At 46.6% G+C, this 27,860-nt stretch overlaps 1 pseudogene; it reads left to right on the top strand.

Moving 5' to 3' along the window:
- The first annotated feature begins 1,739 nt into the window (after positions 1–1,739).
- LOC124018747 lies at positions 1,740–26,546 on the top strand (annotated as a pseudogene).
- The last annotated feature ends 1,314 nt before the right edge of the window (positions 26,547–27,860 follow it).

Below are 27,860 nucleotides of genomic sequence, written 5' to 3'. Positions count from 1 at the left end.
ACCAGAATGAGTTGCTGTTGCCTTTACAGTATCTGAACTAACATGGTTCCTCTGTTGTAGGGACCAGAATGAGTTGCTGTTGCCTTTACAGTATCTGAACTAACATGGTTCCTCTGTTGTAGGGACCAGAATGAGTTGCTGTTGCCTTTACAGTATCTGAACTAACATGGTTCCTCTGTTGTAGGGACCAGAATGAGTTGCTGTCGCCTTTACAGTATCTGAACTAACATGGTTCCTCTGTTGTAGGGACCAGAATGAGTTGCTGTCGCCTTTACAGTATCTGAACTAACATGGTTCCTCTGTTGTAGGGACCAGAATGAGTTGCTGTCGCCTTTACAGTATCTGAACTAACATGGTTCCTCTGTTGTAGGGACCAGAATGAGTTGCTGTTGCCTTTACAGTATCTGAACTAACATGGTTCCTCTGTTGTAGGGACCAGAATGAGTTGCTGTCGCCTTTACAGTATCTGAACTAACATGGTTCCTCTGCGTAGGGACCAGAATGAGTTGCTGTCGCCTTTACAGTATCTGAACTAACATGGTTCCTCTGTTGTAGGGACCAGAATGAGTTGCTGTCGCCTTTACAGTATCTGAACTAACATGGTTCCTCTGTTGTAGGGACCAGAATGAGTTGCTGTCGCCTTTACAGTATCTGAACTAACATGGTTCCTCTGTTGTAGGGACCAGAATGAGTTGCTGTCGCCTTTACAGTATCTGAACTAACATGGTTCCTCTGTTGTAGGGACCAGAATGAGTTGCTGTCGCCTTTACAGTATCTGAACTAACATGGTTCCTCTGTTGTAGGGACCAGAATGAGTTGCTGTCGCCTTTACAGTATCTGAACTAACATGGTTCCTCTGTTGTAGGGACCAGAATGAGTTGCTGTCGCCTTTACAGTATCTGAACTAACATGGTTCCTCTGTTGTAGGGACCAGAATGAGTTGCTGTCGCCTTTACAGTATCTGAACTAACATGGTTCCTCTGTTGTAGGGACCAGAATGAGTTGCTGTCGCCTTTACAGTATCTGAACTAACATGGTTCCTCTGTTGTAGGGACCAGAATGAGTTGCTGTCCAGCCTTTACAGTATCTGAACTAACATGGTTCCTCTGTTGTAGGGACCAGAATGAGTTGCTGTCCTCTGCCTTTACAGTATCTGAACTAACATGGTTCCTCTGTTGTAGGGACCAGAATGAGTTGCTGTCGCCTTTACAGTATCTGAACTAACATGGTTCCTCTGTTGTAGGGACCAGAATGAGTTGCTGTCGCCTTTACAGTATCTGAACTAACATGGTTCCTCTGTTGTAGGGACCAGAATGAGTTGCTGTCGCCTTTACAGTATCTGAACTAACATGGTTCCTCTGTTGTAGGGACCAGAATGAGTTGCTGTCGCCTTTACAGTATCTGAACTAACATGGTTCCTCTGTTGTAGGGACCAGAATGAGTTGCTGTCGCCTTTACAGTATCTGAACTAACATGGTTCCTCTGTTGTTGTAGGAACCAGAATGAGTTGCTGTCGCCTTTTCAGTATCTGAACCTAACATGGTTCCTCCTGTTGTCTAGGTTACCATTTACTGATGCTCTTTGGTAAACCTACGACTAGGTTACTGCATTACAGATGCTCTTTGGTAAACCTAGCTACCTGCCTTTACAGTATCTGAACTCATGGTTCCTACCTGTTGTCCAGAACTGATTACTGATGCTCATTCTAAACTAACATGGTTCCTGTTGTAGGGACCAGAATGATGCTCATGGTAAACCTACCTACCTGTTGTCTGAGGTTACTGTTGTACTGATGCTCATTGTTGGTTACTGATTACTGATGCTCATTGGTAAACCTACCTACCTGTTGTCTAGGTTACTGCATTACTGATGCTCATTGGTCAACTGTTACTTATTACTGATGTCATTGGTAAACCTACCTACCTGTTGTCTAGGTTAATTACTGATGCTCATTGGTACCTACCTTACTGATGCTCTTTGTACCTACCTGTCTAGGTTACTGCATTACTGATGCTCATTGGTAAACCTACCTACCTGTTGTCTAGGTTACTGTATTACTGATGCTCATTGGTAAACCTACCTACCTGTTGTCTAGGTTACTGTATTACTGATGCTCATTGGTAAACCTACCTACCTGTTGTCTAGGTTACTGTATTACTGATGCTCATTGGTCAACCTACCTACCTGTTGTCTAGGTTACTGCATTACTGATGCTCATTGCTCACACACCGTTGCTCAGACTAATAGTTAGCTAACAGAAGTCTCATGGGGCTGTTATATGACTGCATAAGGTGTGTCTTTTAGATAACAGTAACTAGCCAGTTGTATTCCCTGACCGTTGTTGTCCAGTCCTTTCTCCTCGTGATGACAACCATGGTAGTACCACCACACCTGTCCGTTCCCTGTCCTGCCACACACCTGGATCCCTCTTCAAACAGTCCTGTAAGTCTGTCCTCTTCAATACCAACACAGGCCTCTGGCTCCGCTATGAAGAGCATTGTTTGGTTAAAGGTATAAGTGTTGTCAACCACGATAAAGACATCTAGATAAAATAAGACATAAGGTCCATGTTAACCCGGACTCTCACCGTCCACTAGCTGGTGTCTCCCAGAGTGACCGGAGACGAGGCTATACTGTCGTAACAGATTGTACTCTATTGTAATTGTTGTCGTGGTGATTCCTCCTCCCTCTCCCTACAGTCACCCCGAAGAGTGCTGCTCGGAACCCAGATGTGTCGGCCATCTTGGCGACAGGGCGCAGGACTCCTCGTTTCATCCATACGCCACGACCTCCCCTGGGCAGTATGAGCATGGTGAGGAGATGGATACCAGTCTTGACTGGGTGTTTTTGTCTGCTGACAGACACTGTGTGGTTCTGTCTCTCTCCAAAGAGGGGATCCGGAGACAGAACAACCGAGCCAATTAAACCACACTGCATCACCATTCATCAGTTGTTGACTCTTATTAAAGGTAGACTCAGTGATATGACGTAGATAAAGTAAACAACTAAAGAGCATTGGAGCGCGAGGCTAAACTTCTCCACTGTTTTGGTCATGTAGCTACCATGTTGTAAGAGTGTGAAGCGAACCCCGTGCAGATACTGTGTGAGAGGGAAGTGTTGCATCTTGCTCATCGCAATATCTGCGATGCTGCTCGTGCAATTTCGCTGACTCTACCTTTTAATCAAGTATGTATCGTTGAGGCCGATCCACATGCTGTTTGTTTCTGTGTTTTTGACTGTGTCTCTGTCTCCCTCTGGGCTCCAGAACCTGGATCAACACCCTGGTTGTTTCTGTGTTTTTGACTGTGTCTCTGTCTCCCTCTGGGCTCCAGAACCTGGATCAACACCCTGGTTGTTTCTGTGTTTTTGACTGTGTCTCTGTCTCCCTCTGGGCTCCAGAACCTGGATGACAGTGACTGGACCAACAGCCTGTACCCGTCTCCTCTGTCCGGCCTGGGACTGGGGGACACCAGCGTCACTGACGACATCAACATGTCCTCTGTAATGCTGAAGGAGGAGGACCCTGGAGAGGCTGGTCAGATTCATTTATTTACTTCCTGGTTGTTGATTGATTTGTTTAATATCACTGATGAGCCAGCGGTTCCATTTCCCAGGTTTCCCAGCCAGGTCTGAAAATCAGCACGTATAACTGACTACAAGGTCCAGATTTGGGGAAAGGGGTTACAGAGGGTAGTGGCTAGGTGTCGTTCTGTAAATGTATAGAATCTATTTTTCTAACCTTTTTATTTAACCAGGCAAGTCAGTTAAAGAACAAATGTTTATTTTCAATGACGGCCTAGGAACAGTGGGTTTACTGCCTGTTCAGGGGCAGAACGACAGATTTCGCGTGTCCTGCAGCACCAGTCAGTCTGTTCCCAGAGTTCCTCCAGTCCTATCTCAGACACTCCTCCACTGCTGACCTCTGACCCCCCCCCTCTGTACCCTGCAGCATCAGTCAGTCTGTTCCCAGAGTTCCTCCAGTCCTATCTCAGACACTGCCTCCACTGCTGACCTCTGACCCCCCACTCCCCTGTACCCTGCAGCATCAGTCAGTCTGTTCCCAGAGTTCCTCCAGTCCTATCTCAGACACTCCTCCACTGCTGACCTCTGACCCCCCCCCCTCTGTACCCTGCAGCATCAGTCAGTCTGTTCCCAGAGTTCCTCCAGTCCTATCTCAGACACTCCTCCACTGCTGACCTCTGACCCCCCCCCCCTCCCTGTTCCCAGAGTTCCTCCAGTCCTATCTCAGACACTCCTCCACTGCTGACCTCTGACCCCCCTCCCTCTGTACCCTGCAGCATCAGTCAGTCTGTTCCCAGAGTTCCTCCAGTCCTATCTCAGACACTCCTCCACTGCTGACCTCTGACCCCCCCCCCTCTGTACCCTGCAGCATCAGTCAGTCTGTTCCCAGAGTTCCTCCAGTCCTATCTCAGACACTCCTCCACTGCTGACCTCTGACCCCCCCCCTCCCCTCTGTACCCTGCAGCATCAGTCAGTCTGTTCCCAGAGTTCCTCCAGTCCTATCTCAGACACTCCTCCACTGCTGACCTCTGACCCCCCCCCCTCTGTACCCTGCTCAGCAGTCTGTTCCCAGAGTTCCTCCAGTCTGTTCCCAGAGTTCCTCCAGTCCTTCCTCTCAGACACTCCTCCACTGCTGACCTCTGACCCCCCCCCCCCCCTCTGTACCCTGCAGCATCAGTCAGTCTGTTCCCAGAGTTCCTCCAGTCCTATCTCAGACACTCCTCCACTGCTGACCTCTGACCCCCCCTCCCCTCTGTGTCCTGCAGCATCAGTCAGTCTGTTCCCAGAGTTCCTCCAGTCCTATCTCAGACACTCCTCCACTGCTGACCTCTGACCCCCCCCCCCCTCTGTACCCTGCAGCATCAGTCAGTCTGTTCCCAGAGTTCCTCCAGTCCTATCTCAGACACTCCTCCACTGCTGACCTCTGACCCCCCCCCCCTCTGTACCCTGCAGCATCAGTCAGTCTGTTCCCAGAGTTCCTCCAGTCCTATCTCAGACACTCCTCCACTGCTGACCTCTGACCCCCCCCTCCCCTCTGTACCCTGCAGCATCAGTCAGTCTGTTCCCAGAGTTCCTCCAGTCCTATCTCAGACACTCCTCCACTGCTGTCTTTGACCTGCTGGGGTCTGTTCCCAGTTCCTCCAGAAGACCATCTGTCAAGACAAGGTACCGTTTTCTCACTTACCTCAACCAACTGCCCTCTACTGTGTGGTATGCTAGCTAGTGAGTGAGTGTGTGTGTGTGTGTGTGTGTGTGTGTGTGTGTGTGTGTGTGTGTGTGTGTGTGTGTGTGTGTGTGTGTGTGTGTGTGTGTGTGTGTGTCTATCTCAACCCATGTGTGTGTGTGTGTGTGTGTGTGTGTGTGTGTTTTAGAACCCATGCGTGTGGGGGTTTTAGAACATTGTGTGTGTGTGTGCAAGAGTTTGTAGAGCAGGAGGTTTGCTCCTCAAGCGTGGGTATGTGCGATGCGTATGTGTGTGTGTGTGAGTCATTGTGTGTTTTATATGCAGAGCTGTGTGCAGCCTTATGAACACAGTGATAATGGTATGTATAATGGCTATAGCTGCCCTTATGAACAGTGATAATGGTATGTATAGCTATGCTGCCCTTATGAACAGTGATAATGGTATGTATAGCTATGCTGCCCTTATGAACAGTGATAATGGTATGTATAGCTATGCTGCCCTTATGAACAGTGATAATGGTGTATGTATAGCTATGCTGCCCTTATGAACAGTGATAATGGTATGTATAGCTATGCTGCCCTTATGAACAGTGATAATGGTATGTATAGCTATGCTGCCCCTTATGAACAGTGATAATGGTATGTATAGCTATGCTGCCCTTATGAACAGTGATAATGGTATGTATAGCTATGCTGCCCTTATGAACAGTGATAATGGTGTATGTATAGCTATGCTGCCCTTATGAACAGTGATAATGGTGTATGTATAGCTATGCTGCCCTTATGAACAGTGATAATGGTGTATGTATAGCTATGCTGCCCTTATGAACAGTGATAATGGTGTGTATAGCTATGCTGCCCTTATGAACAGTGATAATGGTGTGTATAGCTATGCTGCCCTTATGAACAGTGATAATGGTATGTATAGCTATGCTGCCCTTATGAACAGTGATAATGCTTTATGTATAGCTATGCTGCCCTTATGAACAGTGATAATGCTGTATGTATAGCTATGCTGCCCTTACGAACAGTGATAATGGTATGTATAGCTATGCTGCCCTTACGAACAGTGATAATGGTATGTATAGCTATGCTGCCCTTACGAACAGTGATAATGGTGTATGTATAGCTATGCTGCCCTTACGAACAGTGATAATGGTATGTATAGCTATGCTGCCCTTACGAACAGTGATAATGGTATGTATAGCTATGCTGCCCTTACGAACAGTGATAATGGTATGTATAGCTACGCTGCCCTTATGAACAGTGATAATTGTGTATTGTATAGCTACGCTGCCCTTATGAACAGTGATAATTGTGTATTGTATAGCTATGCTGCCCTTATGAACACAGTGATAATGGTATGTATAGCTATGCTGCCCTTATGAACAGTGATAATGGTATGTATAGCTATGCTGCCCTTATGAACAGTGATAATGGTATGTATAGCTATGCTGCCCTTATGAACAGTGATAATGGTATGTATAGCTATGCTGCCCTTATGAACAGTGATAATGCTGTATGTATAGCTATGCTGCCCTTATGAACACAGTGATAATGGTATGTATAGCTATGCCGCCCTTATGAACAGTGATAATGCTGTATGTATAGCTATGCTGCCCTTATGAACAGTGATAATGGTATGTATAGCTATGCCGCCCTTATGAACAGTGATAAAGGTATGTATAGCTATGCTGCCCTTACGAACAGTGATAATGGTATGTATAGCTATGCTGCCCTTATGAACAGTGATAATGGTATGTATAGCTATGCTGCCCTTATGAACAGTGATAATGGTATGTATAGCTATGCTGCCCTTATGAATAGTGATAATGGTATGTATAGCTATGCTGCCCTTATGAACAGTGATAATGGTATGTATAGCTATGCTGCCCTTATGAACAGTGATAATGGTATGTATAGCTATGCTGCCCTTATGAACAGTGATAATGGTATGTATAGCTATGCTGCCCTTATGAACAGTGATAATGGTATGTAAAGCTATGCTGCCCTTATGAACAGTGATAATGGTATGTATAGCTATGCTGCCCTTATGAACAGTGATAATGGTATGTATAGCTATGCCGCCCTTATGAATAGTGATAATGGTGTATTGTGTACCAGGTGGACATGCTCCAGAGGCTGGTATTGAGGGCAGCTCCAGGGCAACAGAAGTCCTCTAAGACTGCTGGTATGAGATGGCTTTTACAGCAGGAGATGGTCACCTGGCGCCTCATCACTTCTCTATACAGGTTAGTGGCTGGCTGGCTGGCTGGCTGGCTGTCTCTGTCTGTCTCTGTCTGGCTGTCTCTCTCTTTTTACCTCTTCTCTATACAGGTTAGTGGCTGGCTGGCTGGCTGGCTGGCTGTCTCTGGCTGGCTGGCTGGCTGGCTGTCTCTGTCTGGCTGGCTGTCTCTCTCTTTTTACCTCTTCTCTATACAGGTTAGTGGCTAGCTGGCTGGCTGTCTGTTCCTTCCATTCTCTCTCTCTATATATATATATTAGGGCTGTGAATTAGCAGGGAACTCACAAAACAATATTATCACAATACTTACACGCCGATACCAAATGTATTGTGATTTCATTGCGATTCGATGTTCCAAACATATGCTCACCATATGTCTGCTGCAGAGGGACCAGAGAGAGAGACATGTTTTAATGCTGAACCAATTGGCTCCCTATTTAAAAAGATAAGAGAACAAGGCTGTGAAGGAAACGTTTAGGTGTAGGTACAGCCGACTAGCGCAAAAAACAAATGTATAGCTAAATGTCGCTACGCTATGTCATCCAAAACAATATCCCTGTCTACATGTAACTATCTATTGTTGCATTCATTTTCCTCATCTCTACATAGAGGAATGGTGTTGCTATGGAGACATGTGGTTTGACTTTGTTACATCACTGTGTCCCTCCCCCTCAGAGACAGGATCCAGTCAGAGCTGGAGGATGACATCATGATGGATGTGGCTGTGAGTACTCCTCTACAACTATGATGTCGTTAGGGAACTACAGGTGTTTCTAGCTGTGTGATGGAGAGAGAGAGAGAAGGAAATAGAGTAACTGTCCTCTCTCCTGTGTGATGGAGAGAGAAGGACATGGAGTAACTGTCCTCTCTCCTGTGTGATGGAGAGAGAAGGACATGGAGTAACTGTCCTCTCCTCCTGTGTGATGGAGAGAGAAGGACATGGAGTAACTGTCCTCTCTCCTGTGTGATGGAGAGAGAAGGACATGGAGAACTGATGGAGGACATGGAGTAACTGTCCTCTCTCCTGTGTGATGGAGAGAGAGAAGGACATGGAGTAACTGTCCTCTCTCCTGTGTGATGGAGAGAGAGGACATGGAGTAACTGTCCTCTCTCCTGTGTGATGGAGAGAGAAGGACATGGAGTAACTGTCCTCTCTCCTGTGTGATGGAGAGAGAGAAGGACATGGAGTAACTGTCCTCTCTCCTGTGTGATGGAGAGGGAGACATGGAGTAACTGTCCTCTCTCCTGTGTGATGGAGAGAGAGAAGGACATGGAGTAACTGTCCTCTCTCCTGTGTGATGGAGAGAGAAGGACTCTGTCTGTGTGATGGAGAGAGAAGGACATGGAGTATGGAGAGAGAAGGACATGGAGTAACTGTCCTCTCCTGTGTGATGGAGAGAGAGAAGGACATGGAGTAACTGTCCTCTCCTGTGTGTGTGACCATCTCTCCTCAGGCTCCCGGTGTTAGTGAGAAGGTGGTGATGGAACAACTTTTCCAGAGAGATGCTGTAGTACGCCAGAGTCAGGTTAGACTCTCTCTCACACACACACACACACACACACACACACACACACACACACACACACACACACACACACACACACACACACACACACACACACACACACACACACACACACACACACACACGCAGTACCAGTCAACATGTTCTACATTGTAGAATAATAGTGAAGACATCAAAACTATGAAATAACTCCTATGGAATCATGTCGTAACCCCCAAAAAGTGTTAAACAAATCAAAATATATTTTAGATTCTTCAAAGTTGCCACCCTTTGCCTTGACAGCTTTGCACAATTTTGGCATTTTCTCAACCAGCATCACCTGGAATGCTTTTCCAACAGTCTTGAAGAAGTTCCCACATATGCTGAGCACTTGTTTGGTTGAGGTTGGGTGATTGTGGAGGCCAGGTCATCTGATGCAGCACTCCATTACTATCCTTCTTGGTCAAATAGCCCTTAAACAGCCTGGAGGTGTGTTGGGTCATTTCCCTGTTGAAAAACAAATCATAGTCTCACTGAGCGCAAACCAGATGGGATGGAGTATCTCTGCAGAATGCTGTGGTAGCCTTGCTGGTTAAGTGTGCCTTTTTAATTTTAAATAAATCACTGACAGTGTTACCAGCAAAGCACCATCACACCACCTCCTCCATGCTTCACGGTGGGAACCACACACCTGCTCCTCCATGCTTCACGGTGAGAACCACACACCTGCTCCTCCATGCTTCACGGTGGGAACCACACACCTCCTCCTCCATGCTTCACGGTGGGAACCACACACCTCCTCCTCCATGCTTCACGGTGGGAACCACACATGCGGAGATCATCCGTTCACCTACTCTGCGTCTCACAAAGACACGGCGGTTGGAACCAAAAATCTCAAATTTGGACTCATCAGACCAAAGGACAGATTTCCACCGATCTAATGTCCATTACTCATGGTTCTTGCCCCAAGCAAGTCTCTTCTTCTTATTGGTGTCCTTTAGTAGTGGTTTCTTTGCAGCCATTCGACTATGAAAGGCCTGATTTCACGCAGTCTCCTCTGAACAGTTGATGTTGAGATGGGTCTGTTACTTGAACTCTGAAGCATTTATTTTGGCTGCAATTTCTGAGGCTGGTAACTCTAACATATTCTCTGCAGCAGAGGGGACTTCCTTTCCTGTGGCGGTCCTCATGAGAGCCAGTTTCATCAAGGCACTTGGTGGTTTTTGCGACTGCACATGAAGAAACGTTCCAAGTTCTTGAAATTTTCCAGATTGACTGACCTTCATGTCTTAAAGTAATGATGGACTGTTGTTTCTCTTTGCTTATTTGAGCTGTATTTGCAATAATATGGACTTGGTCTTTTACCAAATAGGGCTATCTTCTGTATACCACCCCTACCATGTCACAACACAACTGATTGGCTCAAATGCATTAAGAAGGAAAGAAATTCCACAAATCAACTTTTAAGAAGGCACACGTGTTAATTGAAATGCATTCCAGGTGACTACCTCATGAAGCTGGTTGAGAGAATGCCAAGAGTGTGCAAAGCAGTCATCAAGGCAAAGGGTGGCTACTTTTAAGAATCTGTTTTGTTTAAAAACGTTTTTTTTTGGTTACTACATGATTCCATGTGTTATTTCATAGTTTTGACGTCTTCACTATTATTATACAATGTAGAAAATAGTAACAAATTAAGAAAAGGCCTGGAATGAGCAGGTTTTCTAAAACTTTTGACTGGTAGTGTACACACACACACACCTCCTCCCCTATTATCTGTCTCTAGTGGTACAGTCCTGTTTGGTCTGATGGATGGTTGTAATAGAGACATTGTAAAGTTTTAAATAATCGTTTCACCTCCTCTCTCTCTTAGTTGGTTGTGGATTGGTTAGAGAGTATCGCCAAAGATGAAATCGGGGACTTCTCCGACAACATTGAATACTACGCCAAGTCTGTCTACTGGTAAGTAGCTGGAGTCATTTGAGAGAGACGAGCACTTGTATGTCGTTAGGAAGAACATGTGCCTTGGCTAATATTCTGTTTGACTTTCAGGGAGAATACCCTTCATGCTCTGAAACTGAGAAGAAACACCTCCAGCACAGGCTTCAATGTTCCCCTGGTTACTGAGCTGGTAAGAGGGGCTTTTAGGCCTGCTCTTCACAGGCTTCAATGTTCCCGTGGTTACTGAGCTGGTAAGAGGGGCTTTTAGGCCTGCTCTTCACAGGCTTCAAAGTTCCCGTGGTTACTGAGCTGGTAAGAGGGGCTTTTAGGCCTGTTTTTCACAGGCTTCAATGTTGCCCTGGTTACTGAGCTGGTGAGAGGGGCTTTTAGGCCTGTTGTTGCCCTGGTTACTGAGCTGGTAAGAGGGGTTTTTAGGCCTCATCTTCACAATCTAGCTCTCTCTCTCGCACATACACTCTCTCCTCCTACTATATGCTCTGATGCCATGATAGGGAAAACACTGTTTTACTTAGATCATAAAGTAACACTGTGTGTCTGTAGGACCCTGACGCCCCCATCAGACAGAGACGTCCCCTGGCAGACCTGGACAGAGAGGATGATGCCAGACTGCTGAAGTACCTCTTCACCCTCCTCAGAGCGGGCATGACTGACGAGGTGAGAAACAGGAGACACTCTCAAATGGCACCATTTGTTCCCTGTTCACTGTTATTGACCAGGGCTCATGCAGGTGCTTCTACACCTGCATTGCTTGCTGTTTGGGGTTTTAGGCTGGGTTTCTGTACAGCACTTTGAGATATCAGCTGATGTACGAAGGGCTATATAAATAAATTTGATTTGATTTGAGTTCTCTGGTCACAAAAGTAGTCGCTCTGGATAAGAGTGTCTGCTAAATGACTTAAATGTAAATGTAAATGTAATAGGGTGGCGTTTTGAGACCGATCTCAGTACAGCGCCACCTGGTGGATGGGAGGGTTACACTGAACTGGTTTCTAGTCACAGTGACGTGTGGTTGTGTGTAGGCCCAGAGGCTGTGTAAGCGCTGTGGCCAGGCATGGAGAGCTGCTACTCTGGAGGGATGGAAGCTGTACCACGACCCCAACATCAACGGAGGTCAGTTCTCCGCCGTACACTCTCACCAACAGATGTATAACACCAAGTGGAGGTCGTGACCTTTTTGTCAGCCGGTGATTGTCATGTAAATAACTGTCTGTCTCACGGTAATTGACCTTTTTTAATTGACATAAACACATTTAGCATCACCTGACTTCCACACACATCACACTGATTCAGACCTTAGGAACGTCAACATTTTAAAAAGTCAAATAAATTCAACAGTGCTGAGTACCAGGCAGTTAGCAGGTTTGGGAGGCTACTAATGACCAGCAGGTTTGGGAGGCTACTAATGACCAGCAGGTTTGGGAGGCTACTCATGACCAGCAGGTTTGGTAGACTACTCATGACCAGCAGGTTTGGTAGACTACTCATGACCAGCAGGTTTGGTAGACTACTAATGACCAGCAGGTTTGGTAGGCTACTAATGACCAGCAGGTTCGGCAGGCTACTAATGACCAGCAGGTTTGGGAGGCTACTAATGACCAGCAGGTTTGGGAGGCTACTAATGACCAGCAGGTTTGGTAGACTACTCATGACCAGCAGGTTTGGTAGACTACTCATGACCAGCAGGTTTGGTAGGCTACTAATGACCAGCAGGTTTGGTAGGCTACTAATGACCAGCAGGTTTGGTAGGCTACTCATGACCAGCAGGTTCGGCAGGCTACTAATGACCAGCAGGTTTGGTAGGCTACTCATGACCAGCAGGTTCGGCAGGCTACTAATGACCAGCAGGTTTGGGAGGCTACTAATGACCAGCAGGTTTGGGAGGCTACTAATGACCAGCAGGTTTGGTAGACTACTCATGACCAGCAGGTTTGGTAGGCTACTAATGACCAGCAGGTTTGGGAGGCTACTAATGACCAGCAGGTTTGGGAGGCTACTAATGACCAGCAGGTTTGGGAGGCTACTAATGACCAGCAGGTTTGGGAGGCTACTAATGACCAGCAGGTTTGGTAGACTACTCATGACCAGCAGGTTTGATAGACTACTCATGACCAGCAGGTTTGGTAGACTACTAATGACCAGCAGGTTTGGTAGGCTACTAATGACCAGCAGGTTCGGCAGGCTACTAATGACCAGCAGGTTCGGCAGGCTACTAATGACCAGCAGGTTTGGTAGACTACTAATGACCAGTAGGTTTGGGAGGCTACTAATGACCAGCAGGTTTGGGAGGCTGAGTACCAGGCAGTTAGCAGGTTTGGGAGGCTACTAATGACCAGCAGGTTTGGGAGGCTACTAATGACCAGCAGGTTTGGTAGGCTGAGTACCAGGCAGTTAGCAGGTTTGGGAGGCTACTAATGACCAGCAGGTTTGGGAGGTTACTAATGACCGGCAGGTTTGGGAGGCTACTAATGACCAGCAGGTTCGGTAGGCTACTAATGACCAGCAGGTTTGGTAGGCTACTTATGACCAGCAGGTTTGGGGGGCTACTCATGACCAGCAGGTTTGGGAGGCTACTCATGACCAGCAGGTTTGGGAGGCTACTCATGACCAGCAGGTTTGGGAGGCTACTCATGACCAGCAGGTTTGGGAGGCTACTCATGACCAGCAGGTTTGGTAGACTACTCATGACCAGCAGGTTTGGTAGACTACTCATGACCAGCAGGTTTGGTAGACTACTCATGACCAGCAGGTTTGGTAGACTACTCATGACCAGCAGGTTTGGTAGACTACTCATGACCAGCAGGTTTGGTAGGCTACTCATGACCAGCAGGTTTGGTAGGCTACTCATGACCAGCAGGTTTGGTAGGCTACTCATGACCTGCAGGTTTGGTAGGCTACTCATGACCAGCAGGTTTGGTAGGCTACTCATGACCAGCAGGTTTGGTAGACTACTCATGACCAGCAGGTTTGGTAGACTACTCATGACCAGCAGGTTTGGTAGGCTACTCATGACCAGCAGGTTTGGTAGGCTACTCATGACCAGCATCATCAGAGCTTAGAGAAGTTTAGTTACTGTGACCAAACGGTCACGTTAGAATTTGACTGCGGTCATGACTCGTGATCGCCGGTGTGGCGGTAATTGGATCACCATAACGACCCACACGTCCCTATGAACGGTCTGTAATGGAACTGAGGTGTGTCCAGGCGGGGCAGAGCTGCTACCGGTGGAGGGGAACCCTCAGCGCTGTGTGTGGAAGGTCTGCTGCTGGAGGATGGCTGATACTGAACACTTCAGCAAATATGAGAGAGCCATCTACGCTGTTCTGAGTGGGAACCTCAAACGGGTATGTTGGGTGTTATCTCCCTAAGACTCTCCTCTCTCCTCTCTGTAGGACTTGTATGTGTTAGGTGGAGGAGGATGTGGGGGGTCAGGGGGAGGAAGAGGATTGGGGGGTCAGGGGGAGGAAGAGGATTGGGGGGGTCGGGGAGGAAGAGGATTGGGGGGTCAGGGAGAGGAAGAGGATTGGGGGATCAGGGGAGGAAGAGGATTGGGGGGGTCAGGGGGAGGAAGAGGATTGGGGGGGTCAGGGGGAGGAAGAGGATTGGGGGGGTCAGGGGGAGGAAGAGGATTGGGGGTCAGGGGGGAGGAAGAGGAGACTGGGGGGTCAGGGGGAGGAAGAGGATTGGGGGGGTCAGGGGGAGGAAGAGGATTTTGGGGGGTCAGGGTTCTGGTAGACTCTCTGTCTCTCCCCTCTAGCTGGACTACAGTAGAGTGGTTGTAGTGATTTGTCTCTCTGTCTCCCTCTAGCTGCTCCCAGTGTGTGAGTCGTGGGAGGACAGTGTGTGGGCCTACTTCAGGGTCCTGGTAGACTCTCTTGTGGAACAGGAGGTCAAGGTCCTCAGGGATGGGCAGCGAGGAGCTGGAGGAGCTGCCAGCCTCTAGAGAATACCTGGAGGCCAAGTAAGATCCCCAGCCTCTAGTAGAGAATACCTGCAGGCCAAGTAAGATCCCCAGCCTCTAGTAGAGAATACCTGGAGGCCAAGTAAGAACCCCAGCCTCTAGTAGAGAATACCTGCAGGCCAAGTAAGATCCCCTTCCTCTAGTAGAGAATACCTGGAGGCCAAGTAAGATCCCCAGCCTCTAGTAGAGAATACCTGGAGGCCAAGTAAGATCCCCAGCCTCTAGTAGAGAATACCTGCAGAGGCCAAGTAAGATCCCCAGCCTCTAGTAGAGAATACCTGGAGGCCAAGTAAGATCCCCAGCCTCTAGTAGAGAATACCTGGAGGCCAAGTAAGATCCCCAGCCTCTAGTAGAGAATACCTGGAGGCCAAGTAAGATCCCCAGCCTCTAGTAGAGAATACCTGGAGGCCAAGTAAGATCCCCAGCCTCTAGTAGAGAATACCTGGAGGCCAAGTAAGATCCCCAGCCTCTAGTAGAGAATACCTGGAGGCCAAGTAAGATCCCCAGCCTCTAGTAGAGAATACCTGGAGGCCAAGTAAGATCCCCAGCCTCTAGTAGAGAATACCTGGAGGCCAAGTAAGATCCCCAGCCTCTAGTAGAGAATACCTGGAGGCCAAGTAAGATCCCCAGCCTCTAGTAGAGAATACCTGGAGGCCAGGTAAGATCCCCAGCCTCTAGTGGAGAATACCTGGCTGAGGATCAGGAATCTAACCTTTCTATTTCTAACTGTAAATTGTACTGTCTCTCTTTTCTCTCCAGCTGGACACTAGAGAAGGTGTTTGAGGAGCTGCTGGCAACAGAGTCAAAGGTCAAGCATCTGTTTTTCTGCTCTGTCAAACTAGCTGTGTGTCTGCATCACACCAGTCTACTAGCTATCTACATCACTACCAGTCTACTAGCTATCTACATCGTAGCAGTCTACTAGCTATCTACATCGTAGCAGTCTACTAGCTATCTACATCGAGGAGTCTACTAGCTATCTACAGAGCAGTCTACTAGCTATCTACATCGTAGCAGTCTACTAGCTATCTACATGTACCAGTCTCTAGCTATCTACATCGTACAGTCTACTAGCTATCTACATCACACCAGTCTACTAGCTATCTACATCGTACCAGTCTACTAGCTATCTACATCGTAGCAGTCTACTAGCTATCTACATCGTACCAGTCTACTAGCTATCTACATCGTACCAGTCTACATCGTAGCAGTCTACTAGCTATCTACATCGTAGCAGTCTACTAGCTATCTACATCGTACCAGTCTACTAGCTATCTACATCGTACCAGTCTACTAGCTATCTACATCGTACCAGTCTACTAGCTATCTACATCACACCAGTCTACTAGCTATCTACATCGTACCAGTCTACTAGCTATCTACATCACACCAGTCTACTAGCTATCAAATCACACCAGTCTACTAGCTATCTAATCACACCAGTCTACTAGCTATCTAATCACACCAGTCTACTAGCTATCTACATCGTACCAGTCTACTAGCTATCTACATCGTAGCAGTCTACTAGCTATCTACATCGTAGCAGTCTACTAGCTATCTACATCACACCAGTCTACTAGCTATCTCACAGTCTACTAGCTATCACATCACAAGTCTACTAGCTATCTACATCAAAGTCTACTAGCTATCTATATCGTACCAGTCTACTAGCTATCTACATCGTAGCAGTCTACTAGCTATCTACATCGTAGCAGTCTACTAGCTATCTACATCGTAGCAGTCTACTAGCTATCTACATCACACCAGTCTACTAGCTATCTACATCGTAGCAGTCTGCTATCTACCAGTCTACTAGCTACTACATCGTAGCAGTCTACTAGCTATCTATATCGTAGCCAGTCTACTAGCTATCTACATCGTAGCAGTCTACTAGCTATCTACATCGTAGCAGTCTACTAGCTATCTACATCGTAGCAGTCTACTAGCTATCTACATCGTAGCAGTCTACTAGCTATCTACATCGTAGCAGTCTACTAGCTATCTACATCGTAGCAGTCTACTAGCTATCTACATCGTAGCAGTCTACTAGCTATCTACATCGTAGCAGTCTACTAGCTATCTACATCGTAGCAGTCTACTAGCTATCTACATCGTAGCAGTCTACTAGCTATCTACATCCGTAGCAGTCTACTAGCTATCTACACCGTAGCAGTCTACTAGCTATCTACACCGTACCAGTCTACTAGCTATCTACACCGTACCAGTCTACTAGCTATCTACATCGTACCAGTCTACTAGCTATCTACATCGTACCAGTCTACTAGCTATCTACATCGTACCAGTCTACTAGCTATCTACATCGTACCAGTCTACTAGCTATCTACATCGTACCAGTCTACTAGCTATCTACATCGTACCAGTCTACTAGCTATCTACATCGTACCAGTCTACTAGCTATCTACATCGTACCAGTCTACTAGCTATCTACATCGTACCAGTCTACTAGCTATCTACATCGTACCAGTCTACTAGCTATCTACATCGTACCAGTCTACTAGCTATCTACATCGTCCCAGTCTACTAGCTATCTACATCGTACCAGTCTACTAGCTATCTACATCGTAGCAGTCTACTAGCTATCTACATCGTACCGGTTTTAGGGATTCCCATAGTCCTGTGAAAGATGCTGAATGTCTCCTTCCCTCTTCTTCACAGAAAGTCCTGGAAGAGACGAAAGAACACTACCACATTATCCAGAAGTTAGTTATCCTTGGTGACCTGGACGGTGAGTCTGTTATTAATCTTTAACTAGCTGTCTAGTGTTTCCTGGGTGACGGTGAGTCTGTTATTAACCTATAACTAGCTGTCTAGTGTTTCCTTGGTGACCTGGACGGTGAGTCTGTTATTAACCTTTAACTAGCTGTCTAGTGTTTCCTGGGAGACGGTGAGTCTGTTATTAACCTATAACTAGCTGTCTAGTGTTTCCTTGGTGACGGTGAGTCTGTTATTAACCTTTAACTAGCTGTCTAGTGTTTCCTTGGTGACGGTGAGTCTGTTATTAACCTTTAACTAGCTGTCTAGTGTTTCCTTGGTGACGGTGAGTCTGTTATTAACCTTTAACTAGCTGTCTAGTGTTTCCTGGGAGACGGTGAGTCTGTTATTAACCTTTAACTAGCTGTCTAGTGTTTCTACATCTCTAATGAAATAGGACCCAGAATTCATTACAATGTGAGTTAAATAGTTTTACCTTACTATTGTTTTAATTGTGTTAAAAGCATTCAATTAGCCACCATGATCTCATGTTCTACCATGACATCGTGTTCTACCATGACATCGTGTTCTACCATGACATCGTGTTCTACCATGACATTGTGTTCTACCATGACATCGTGTTCTGCCATGACATCGTGTTCTGCCATGACATCGTGTACTACCATGACATTGTGTTCTACCATGACATCGTGTTCTACCATGACATCGTGTTCTACCATGACATCGTGTTCTAGCATGACATCGTGTTCTAGCATGACATCGTGTTCTAGCATGACATCGTGTTCTAGCATGACATGCCAAGCTTTTTAAACGCTGTGAGATACAAATTTGAGTTTAAAAAAAATGTGTTCATGTTTTGCATGAAATAAGTGTGAGTCTACCATGATTTATTATGTTAACAGAATATAACTTTTAAAAGTGACACTGGACTGTGACTTTATGTCCATGGTCATGTCTGTGTCAGCCTATGGAATGACCGTACAGTCAGACAAAACGATGGAGTCAGTCACTCTCCAGAGTGACTTTCACCATGACATGTGTCAGCCTAGCATGACATCGTGTTCTCCAGATGACTTTATGTCCATGTTCTGTGTCAGCCTATGACATGACCGTGTTCTACAAAAGTCATGAGTCAGTCACTCTCCAGGAGTGACTTTAAACCATGGTCATGTCTGTAGAGATATGGAATGAGTTTCAAAAAAACGATGGAGTGTCAAGAGTGACTCATGTTTTGGTCATGTCTGTGTCAGCCTATGGAATGACCGTACAGTCAGACAAAAGTCGGATGAGTCAGTCACTCAGAGTGACTTTATGGTCATGTCTGTGTCAGAATATAACCGTACAGTCAAAAAAGTGAGATTTTCACTCCAGACTGTGACTTTATGTCCATGGTCATGTCTGTGTCAGCCTATGGAATGTCAGTCAGACTATGGAATGACCCTAGTCAGTCAGTGACTTTGACAAAAGTCACGATGGAGTCAGTCACTCTCCAGGGTGACTTTGTGACTTTGTGGTTCTGACTTTGTTCTGGACACAGGTACATGAGGTAGTCAGTCACTATCCAGAGTGACTTTGTGGTTCTGGTCACCAGGTACATGAGGTAGTCAGTCACTATCCAGAGTGACTTTGTGGTTCTGGTCACTTTGTGGTTCTGGTCACAAGGTACATGAGGTAGTCAGTCACTTTGTGGTCTGGTCACAGAGTGACTTTGTGGTTCTGGTCACCAGAGTGACTTTGTGACTCAGGTACATGAGGTAGTCAGTCACTATCCAGAGTGACTTTGTGGTTCTGGTCACCAGGTACATGAGGTCAGTCAGTCACTCTCCAGAGTGACTTTGTGGTTCTGGTCACCAGGTACATGAGGTAGTCAGTCACTCTCCAGAGTGACTTTGTGTGGTTCTGGTCACTCTCAGGTACATGAGGTAGTCAGTCACTCTCCAGAGTGACTTTGTGTGGTTCTGGTCAGTCACTCTCCAGGTACTTTGTGGTGAGGGTACATAGTCAGTCCCTCTCCAGAGTGACTGTGGTTCTGGTCACCAGGTACATGAGGTAGTCAGTCACTCTCCAGAGTGACTTTGTGGTTCTGGTCACCAGGTACATGACATCACTCTCCAGAGTGACTAGTCAGTCACTCTCCAGAGTGACTTTGTGTGGTTCTGGTCACCAGGTACATGAGGTAGTCAGTCACTCTCCAGAGTGACTGTGGTTCTGGTCACCAGGTACATGAGTGTTCTGTACTACATGTCAGTCACTCTCCAGAGTGACTGACTGTGTTCACTCTCCAGGTCACCAGGTACATGAGGTAGTCAGTCTTTGTGGTTCTGGACACCAGGTACATGAGGTAGTCAGTCACTATCCAGAGTGACTTTGTGGTTCTCTCCAGAGTGACTGTGGTTCTGGTCACCAGGTATGTTACTGCTGTGTGAAAGAGTATAAAACAGTGTTGTGTTCAGGTCTGTTGGAGGAGTTCAGTAACTGGTTGACCAGGAGTCCTGCTCTGCCCTCTCACCTGCTGCGCTTCATGACACACCTGGTGTTGTTCTACCGTAGTCTGGGCATGCAGCTCAAGGTACAGTAGTACACACACACACACACACACACCTGTTGTTCTACCTGGGCATGTGGGTACAGTCTGTTGTTCTACCGCAGCCTGCAGCAGCTCAAGGTACAGTAGTACACACACACACACACACACACACACACACACACACACACACACACACACACACACACACACACACACACACACACACACACACACACCTGTTGTTCTACCGCATGCAGCTCAAGGTACAGGGCATGCAGCTCAGTCTGGTACAGTAGTACACACACACACACACACCTGTTGTTCTACCGTAGCCTGGGCATGCAGCTCAAGGTACAGTAGTAAACACACACACACACACAGTAGTAAACACACAGAGAGAGAGAGAAACACTGTTTGTTCTACCGTAGTCTGGGCATGCAGCTCAAGGTACAGTAGTAAACACCCACACACACCTGTTGTAGGTACAGTAGTAAACACACAGAGAGAGAGAAACACACTCCTGTTGTTCTACCTGGGCATGTAGGTACAGTAGTAAACACCCACACACACCTGTTGTAGGTACAGTAGTAAACACCCACACACTGTTGTCAGTACACCCACACACACCTGTTGTATATAAACACAGAGAGAGAGAAACACACCTGTTGTTCTACCTGGGCATGTAGGTTGTAGGTAGTAGTAAACACACAGTAAAGAAACACACTCCTGTTGTCATACACCTATATAAACATCAACCTGTTCTACCTGGGCATGTAGGTACAGTAGTAAACACACAGAGCGAGAGAGAAACACACTCCTGTTGTCATACACCTATATAAACATCAACCTGTTCTACCTGGGCATGTAGGTACAGTAGTAAACACACAGAGCGAGAGAGAAACACACTCCTGTTGTCATACACCTATATAAACATCAACCTGTACTACCTGGGCATGTAGGTACAGTAGTAAACACCCACACACACCTGTTGTAGGTACAGTAGTAAACACACTTCTGTTGTCATACACCTATATAAACATCAACCATTCCTCACACAATCCACATATCCCTCCACTCATGTCCCCCCCCCCCCCCCCCCCCTCTAATCCGGCCACCCAATCAGGAGGAGGTCACAGTGGATGTCCTGAAGGCCTACATCTCTCTGTTGATGAGGGAGAAGCACGTTGATCTGATAGCCTTCTACGTCAGTCACCTGCCGCCAGACCTGGCCACCGCCCAGTACGCTCTCTTCCTGGAGGAGGTCACCGAGGCTGAGCAGAGACAACGCTGTCTGGAGCTGGCCAGGGAGGCAGGTCAGTGTCTCACACCGAGGCTGCTGGGATGGGATGGGGGGGGGGTTCAAACTCATTTTCCCCGCCGGGCCACATTTGGTCTTCACTGAGGTCCGGAGGTCCGCACTTAAAATGTGTTAGATTTCCTCGACATTTAAAAATAATTCCAGAAGTGATGGATAGAGGACTATTCTCCCTGATTGGCTAACTTTTGATTTGAAGACTTATCTAGCTGGTCAGAGAGAGAACTATAAATGACTGTTACTAGAGACTATAATGACTGTTATCATGCTGGACAGAGACTATAGATGACTTATCTAGAGACTATAAATGACTTATCTAGCTGGTCAGAGTGAAAAAACGTCTGTTTATTAAAGCTGCAATATGTCACCTTTTCAACCAACCAAATTCACAGAAAATGAGTTATAGATCCGTAATTCTCATTGAAAACAAGCCTAAGAAGATGTGTAGATATGTTCTATGCGCTATTTTCTATGCTTCCCGTTCTTAAGTTTTGAGGTTTTTTTTTGTCTTTATAGCTGTTGTACACCAGTTTCAAACAGCTGAAAATACATTATTTGTTGGTTATTGATCATATATTTCAGAGGTTTAGACGGTACAATGATTCTCTACAGTGTACTTGCTTATTTTGTCATATAAACTGAAATTAGGCGAACAATTTGAATTTTAGAAACCAGGAAATGGTGGAGCATATTGCAGATGTTACAGGTACAGGTGTCTATTACAGGTACAGGTGTCTAACTGTCCTGTTGTGGTCAGGATGTGACAGCAGTCTGTTACAGGTACAGGTGTCTAACTGTCCTGTTGTGGTCAGGATGTGACAGCAGTCTATTACAGGTACAGGTGTCTAACTGTCCTGTTGTGGTCAGGATGTGACAGCAGTCTATTACAGGTACAGGTGTCTAACTGTCCTGTTGTGGTCAGGATGTGACAGCAGTCTATTACAGGTACAGGTGTCTAACTGTCCTGTTGTGGTCAGGATGTGACAGCAGTCTATTACAGGTACAGGTGTCTAACTGTCCTGTTGTGGTCAGGATGTGACAGCAGTCTATTACAGGTACAGGTGTCTAACTGTCCTGTTGTGGTCAGGATGTGACAGCAGTCTATTACAGGTACAGGTGTCTAACTGTCCTGTTGTGGTCAGGATGTGACAGCAGTCTGTTACAGGTACAGGTGTCTAACTGTCCTGTTGTGGTCAGGATGTGACAGCAGTCTGTTACAGGTACAGGTGTCTAACTGTCCTGTTGTGGTCAGGATGTGACAGCAGTCTGTTTGTGGTCACAGGGTACAGGTGTCTAACTGTCCTGTTGTGGTCAGGATGTGACAGCGTACAGGTGTCTAACTGTCCTGTTGTGGTCAGGATGTGACAGCAGTCTGTTACAGGTACAGGTGTCTAACTGTCCTGTTGTGGTCAGGATGTGACAGCAGTCTGGTACAGGTGTCTAACTGTCCTGTTGTGGTCAGGATGTGACAGCAGTCTGGTACAGGTGTCTAACTGTCCTGTTGTGGTCAGGATGTGACAGCAGTCTGTTACAGGTACAGGTGTCTAACTGTCCTGTTGTGGTCAGGATGTGACAGCAGTCTGGTACAGGTGTCTGTTACAGGTACAGGTGTCTGTTACAGGTACAGGTGTCTAACTGTCCTGTTGTGGTCAGGATGTGACAGCAGTCTGTTACAGGTACAGGTGTCTAACTGTCCTGTTGTGGTCAGGATGTGACAGCAGTCTATTACAGGTACAGGTGTCTAACTGTCCTGTTGTGGTCAGGATGTGACAGCAGTCTATTACAGGTACAGGTGTCTAACTGTCCTGTTGTGGTCAGGATGTGACAGCAGTCTGTCCTGTTGTGGTCAGGACAGGTACAGGTGTCTAACTGTCCTGTTGTGGTCAGGATGTGACAGCAGTCTGTTACAGGTACAGGTGTCTAACTGTCCTGTTGTGGTCAGGATGTGACAGCAGTCTGGTACAGGTGTCTAACTGTCCTGTTGTGGTCAGGATGTGACAGCAGTCTGTTACAGGTACAGGTGTCTAACTGTCCTGTTGTGGTCAGGATGTGACAGCAGTCTGTTACAGGTACAGGTGTCTAACTGTCCTGTCCTTTCCAGGTCTGGACGTGGCAGCGGTCACTAAGATGGTGGTGGAGAACATCAGAGAGAGAGACACTGAGGAGTTCGGTCAGGATGACAGCAGTCTGTTACTGCACTGGACACCTGCACCTGTTGTGGTCAGGATGTGACACACTGTTACACACACACACACACACACACACACACACACACACACTACACTGTCAGGATGTGACACACATGTGACACACACACACACACACACACACACACACACACACACACACACACACTGGACACTGGCAACTCAGCGGTATGAAACAGGATGTGACACACACACACACACACTGGACACTGGCAACTCAGCGGTATGAAACACACACACACACACTGGACACTGGCACCTCAGCGGCACGAAGGAGAAACACACACACCATGTGGTCATGTTAACCCTGTACCCTCCCCCAGGAGGACCAGAGAAAGATTGATGTGATTGATTGGCTGGTGTTTGACCCCGCCCAGAGAGCTGAGGCCCTCAAACAGAGCAACGCCATCATGAGGAAGTTCCTGGGTACGTTACACACAAGGTTCTGAAGCAAATCAATGCTTCCTGTGTGAGAGAGTTGTTCCCTCATACTACTAACACATCAACCATGTTATTGATCCTATTATTCTCCTCATACTACTAACACATCAACCATGTTATTGATCCATTGTTCTCATTTACATTACATTTAAGTCATTTAGCAGACGCTCTTATCCAGAGCGACTTACATACTACTAACACATCAACCATGTTATTGATCCTATTATTCTCCTCATACTACTAACACATCAACCATGTTATTGATCCTATTGTTCTCCTCATACTACTAACACATCAACCATGTTATTGATCCTATTGTTCTCCTCATACTACTAACACATCAACCATGTTATTGATCCTATTCTCCTCATACTACTAACACATCAACCATGTTATTGATCCTATTCTCCTCATACTACTAACACATCAACAATGTTATTGATCCTATTCTCCTCATACTACTAACACATCAACCATGTTATTGATCCTATTGTTCTCCTCATACTACTAACACATCAACCATGTTATTGATCCTATTGTTCTCCTCATACTACTAACACATCAACCATGTTATTGATCCATTGTTCTCCTCATACTACTAACACATCAACCATGTTATTGATCCATTGTTCTCCTCATACTACTAACACATCAACAATGTTATTGATCCTATTCTCCTCATACTACTAACACATCAACCATGTTATTGATCCTATTGTTCTCCTCATACTACTAACACATCAACCATGTTATTGATCCTATTATTCTCCTCATACTACTAACACATCAACCATGTTATTGATCCTATTGTTCTCCTCATACTACTAACACATCAACCATGTTATTGATCCTATTGTTCTCCTCATACTACTAACACATCAACCATGTTATTGATCCTATTCTCCTCATACTACTAACACATCAACCATGTTATTGATCCATTGTTCTCCTCATACTACTAACACATCAACAATGTTATTGATCCTATTCTCCTCATACTACTAACACATCAACCATGTTATTGATCCTATTGTTCTCCTCATACTACTAACACATCAACCATGTTATTGATCCATTGTTCTCCTCATACTACTAACACATCAACCATGTTATTGATCCATTGTTCTCCTCATACTACTAACACATCAACAATGTTATTGATCCTATTCTCCTCATACTACTAACACATCAACCATGTTATTGATCCTATTGTTCTCCTCATACTACTAACACATCAACCATGTTATTGATCCATTGTTCTCTCTCTCCTCTCTGTCATCTCCTCCAGCCTGTAAGAAACACCATGCAGCGAAGGTGGTGTTTGGTAAGGTCCCCGAGGACTCCATGAGGGAGATCTACCGTCAGTGGGAGGAGCTAGGCCTGGACACGCCCCTTCCCGCGGAGGATGAGAACGCCATCAGGGAACACCTGTGTGTCCGCGCTTACCTGGTGAGGCGGAGGACAAGCTCTCGCAGCGCTGTGATTGGTTGGACTGTTTATTGAATGTTTCTAGAGAAGTCTCCTGTAGTTGTTATAAGTGGTGTGTGTGTGTGTGTGTGTGTGTGTGTGTGTGTGTGTGTGTGTGTGTGTGTGTGTGTGTGTGTGTGTGTGTGTGTGTGTGTGTGTGTGTGTGTGTGTGTGTGTGTGTGTGTGTGTGTGTGTGTGTGTGTGTGTGTGTGTGTGTGTGTGTCTTCCCTCCACAGGAAGCTCATGAGGCGTTTAATGAGTGGTTCCATCACATGAACTCCCCCCCTCAGAAGCCCAGTCTGCCGGCTCAGGCCAAGTTCACCGAGAAGGTGGCCTACGAGATGAAGGAGAACGAGTACCAGGTACCCAATACACCCTATATAGTACTCTATAGGGTTACCCAATACTCCCTATTCCCTATATGGTGCACTATAGGGTTACCCAATACACCCTATTCCCTATATAGTGCACTATAGGGTTACTCAATACACCCTATTCCCTATATAGTGCACTTTAGGGACATGGTTGCGCACTCTATAGGAGGCCCAGGTCAAATTGAGTTTACTATGTAGGGGATCGGGTACCAGGTATACAGTACACTCTGATCCTAGATCAGTCTCTGTGTTATGTGTGAACTGGTGAGGAGTTTAATTTAGTTTTAGTGTAGCTGTTCCTGGATCAGATAAAGAACGCTAATGCCAACAATAGTATTATTTAGCGTAATGATAGTAATAGCGTAAAAAATGAAAGATGTGTAAAGTGTGACCTTATTCTCCTGTAGCTGGAACATGACAGCTGGACTGGCCGTCTGGAGGCTCTGACTGAAGACGTGAAGGAGAGGATCTACAACGTCCTGCTGTTTGTGGACGGGGGCTGGATGGTCGACGCCAGAGAGGTCTGTCTATTAATGGAGGGGCTCAGCGCTAGGTTAGCATGTCAGAGGTCTGTCTATTAATGGAGGGGCTCAGCGCTAGGTTAGCATGTCAGAGAGGTCTGTCTATTAATGGAGGGGCTCAGCGCCAGGTTAGCATGTCAGAGAGGTCTGTCTATTAATGGAGGGGCTCAGCGCTAGGTTAGCATGTCAGAGAGGTCTGTCTATTAATGGAGGGGCTCAGCATGTCAGAGAGGTCTGTCTATTAATGGAGGGGCTCAGCGCTAGGTTAGCATGTCAGAGAGGTCTGTCTATTAATGGAGGGGCTCAGCGCTAGGTTAGCATGTCAGAGAGGTCTGTCTATTAATGGAGGGGCTCAGCGCTAGGTTAGCATGTCAGAGGTCTGTCTATTAATGGAGGGGCTCAGCGCTAGGTTAGCATGTCAGAGGTCTGTCTATTAATGGAGGGGCTCAGCGCCAGGTTAGCATGTCAGAGAGGTCTGTCTATTAATGGAGGGGCTCAGCGCTAGGTTAGCATGTCAGAGAGGTCTGTCTATTAATGGAGGGGCTCAGCGCTAGGTTAGCATGTCAGAGAGGTCTGTCTATTAATGGAGGGGCTCAGCGCCAGGTTAGCATGTCAGAGGTCTCTCTATTAATGGAGGGGCTCAGCGCTAGGTTAGCATGTCAGAGAGGTCTGTCTATTAATGGAGGGGCTCAGCGCTAGGTTAGCATGTCAAAGAGGTCTGTCTATTAATGGAGGGCTCAGCGCCAGGTTAGCATGTCAGAGGTCTGTCTATTAATGGAGGGGCTCAGCGCTAGGTTAGCATGTCAGAGAGGTCTGTCTATTAATGGAGGGGCTCAGCGCTAGGTTAGCATGTCAGAGAGGTCTGTCTATTAATGGAGGGCTCAGCGCTAGGTTAGCATGTCAGAGAGTCTGTCTATTAATGGAGGGGCTCAGCACTAGGTTAGCATGTCAGAGGTCTGTCTATTAATGGAGGGCTCAGCGCTAGGTTAGCATGTCAGGTCTGAGGTCTGTCTATGGTTTATTGCCAGTTGGTGGGAGGGGCTCAGTCTAGGTTAGCATGTCAGAGAGGTCTGTCTATTAATGGAGGGGCTAAGGTTGCATGTCAGAGAGGTCTGTCTATTAATGGAGGGGCTCAGCGCTAGGTTAGCATGTCAGAGAGGTCTGTCTATTAATGGAGGGCTCAGCACTAGGTTAGCATGTCAGAGGTCTGTCTATTAATGGAGGGGCTCAGCGCTAGGTTAGCATGTCAGAGAGTCTGTCTATTAATGGAGGGGCTCAGCGCTAGGTTAGCATGTCAAAGAGTCTGTCTATTAATGGAGGGGCTCAGCGCTAGGTTAGCATGTCAGAGGTCTGTCTATTAATGGAGGGGCTCAGCGCTAGGTTAGCATGTCAGAGGGTCTGTC

This window comes from Oncorhynchus gorbuscha, unplaced genomic scaffold (assembly GCF_021184085.1).
Source record: "Oncorhynchus gorbuscha isolate QuinsamMale2020 ecotype Even-year unplaced genomic scaffold, OgorEven_v1.0 Un_scaffold_576, whole genome shotgun sequence".
NCBI lineage: Eukaryota > Metazoa > Chordata > Actinopteri > Salmoniformes > Salmonidae > Oncorhynchus > Oncorhynchus gorbuscha.
Note: the sequence above shows the minus strand (reverse complement) of the source record. Positions and strands in the feature narration are given on the sequence as shown.